Source organism: Arvicanthis niloticus, chromosome 20 (assembly GCF_011762505.2).
Source record: "Arvicanthis niloticus isolate mArvNil1 chromosome 20, mArvNil1.pat.X, whole genome shotgun sequence".
NCBI lineage: Eukaryota > Metazoa > Chordata > Mammalia > Rodentia > Muridae > Arvicanthis > Arvicanthis niloticus.
The window spans coordinates 6766572-6768913 of record NC_047677.1 but is presented as its reverse complement, the minus strand read 5'-3'; the positions used below and the strand labels follow the sequence as shown (position 1 = coordinate 6768913).

At 39.0% G+C, this 2342-nt stretch overlaps 1 pseudogene across 1 annotated transcript; it reads right to left on the bottom strand.

Moving 5' to 3' along the window:
- Positions 1–303: 303 nt before the first annotated feature.
- On the bottom strand, positions 304–1379 carry LOC117724893 (small ubiquitin-related modifier 1 pseudogene; annotated as a pseudogene). Its single transcript, XR_013105326.1, has one exon. The product of XR_013105326.1 is annotated as a small ubiquitin-related modifier 1 pseudogene (transcript).
- Between the last annotated feature and the right edge of the window lie 963 nt (positions 1380–2342).

Sequence of the window (2342 nt, the reverse complement as noted above, 5' to 3'; positions counted from 1 at the left end):
CAGTAACTCCAGCTTCAGGGAAATGAGGCCCCTCTGGCTTCTGGGGACACTTGCACTCATGCTCACATAACACATACTCTAAAGTAACAAAAATAAATATTTGTTTTAAAAGAAAGAAAAGCAATAGACAGGAAAGGAATTAGGTTAGATTGAGAGCTTAATTTTTATATGAAACACGTTGGTTCTAAGCAAATTTGACAGAATATATGTGTAAAGGTATGGCATCAAATGCCCTGATGTTTGTTAAAATATTCGACACCCTTTTCAATAAATTTAAACATTTTTTTATTACATTTTGCCTGAATAATTTTATTATTAACTGTTGGTGAAAATTAGAACATTCTGGGCTCACATGACAAGACTAATTCAATCCTGAGATGCTTTCTCTTCAGTGAGCAGTCTTGGCAGTCAGTCACGACTCCAAATCTGATACTCTGCTCTTGGACCAGACCCTCAGATTTTAGAAGCAGCTTCCATCTGACGCAAGGTCACTCGCCACGATTCAGTTCTCTGAAAACTTTCACCTTGCCCTGAAAATCACAAGCTAGGTTTGAAGCAGCCACATGGTAGAATTCTTGACTGATTGGATGGCATAGGAAATACTCAAACTGGTCCCGAGAAGGGCAGCTTAGAGGTGCATATATGAAAGGAGATGAGGTCTGATCAACAAAATCATCACAAGAACGATGACTGAGCACTAGAATTCAGACTACCCGATTGTTCTAAAGAGATGAAGTGACAATGTTCAATTTTCACTCTGAACACCACATTACAAAAGAACCATTAAAAAAAACCAAAACCAAAACAAAACAGTATTGGGGAAAAGAAAAATTACAAAGAACATCTAAATTGTTGAATGATTTTCTTTTTTTTTTCCCAGATAAATTTCAATTAGAACTTCCTAAACTGTTGAATGACACCCCACCTCCCATTTGTTCTTGATAAACTTCAATCACATCTTCCTCCTCCATCCCCAGCTCTTCTGCAGTATGGTTATCGGCAATCCTCTGGCCTTCAAAGAGAAACTTCAGGGAATTCACTGACAGACCCTGTCTTTGACTGTATGAGTCCTTGAGTTTCTTGAGCCTTGTCGTGATTTTCAGTCTGAACTGTATCTCATTTCCGTCTTCTCTGATAACTTTGACTTTAATAACATCTTTCCTCTCAGCCTCTAAGACCCCACTTGAAGGTTTAGCCTCCTGGTCAGTCATGGAGACAATGGCTTCCTCAAGGGGTCTCCGTAGCAACCACCTGCAGCAGAGTGGGTATAACTGGCTGGAGGAACTTCCTGTACATCTTATGTCACTTCCGGGTTCCAGAGGGTTCGCATCTATAACCATAGTGCACAGGTACACAGGCAGCCTGGAGACGTCCCACATCTCAACCTACAAGCAAGAGGCAGAGAGAAAATAGGTTTCACACTATTTAAGTTAAAATTTAAAATAAGCCACAAGAGAGGAGGGCTTGCTCAGTTTGAAAATTAAAACGTCACCCATATACATTGATTAAACAATCTAGTAGTAAGTACACATAACAGAATTAGTCCTATTACGAGTTAAAAACCAAGTGAAATTCTGTTAACAATGTTTGTCTGTCTAGAGAGAACAGTTAGGCAGTAGATCAGTTAGGTAGTAATTAAAATGTTCTTGGTAAACATGGAGAATGGTTTTTTCCCTAATTATAGTAGCAAAGATAGTTATGAATAAAAATGAAAGGAAATCCCACACACAATCTTTCGTATATAAAGCCTGTACACAGAATTTTATAATATACACAAATGTCCACGTGAATACATGATTCTAATATATCTCTGTACTTATTGGTATGCAGTTACTACTTGTGGGCTTTTCTGTATTATATAATTGATCTTGACAGAAAATTGTTGTCAGTTGAATAGTCTCTTCATATTGAGTATGTTATAATTTAACCAATTCCCAAATGCTGTATCTTCCCACCGCCCATAACCCCGTGAAACAGTCTCAACTGTCTATCGGGCTGGATTTGAACTCTCAAAACTCCTGGAAAGGAGGGAAGGAAGCTGCAGACTTTCAAATGCTAGTGTGTGTACCAATCAGCCCTGGTCAATTCAATTGTGTGTGTGTGTGTGTGTGTGTGTGTGTGTGTGTGTGTGTGTGTGTGTGTGTCTGGAATCCCCTGAAAATGGAATATTACTCTATTACTCAAGTAATTATCAGATTGGTCTGTGTGAGTTTGTCTTGGCTGATGCAGGTAGACACAGGCCTCTATGAGTTGCATCATAGAGGTGGTCCTGTCTGGGCTGTCAAGAAAACCAGCTGAATGTGAGCCTCTAAGTCAGAAGCATAATTATTACTCTATGTTCT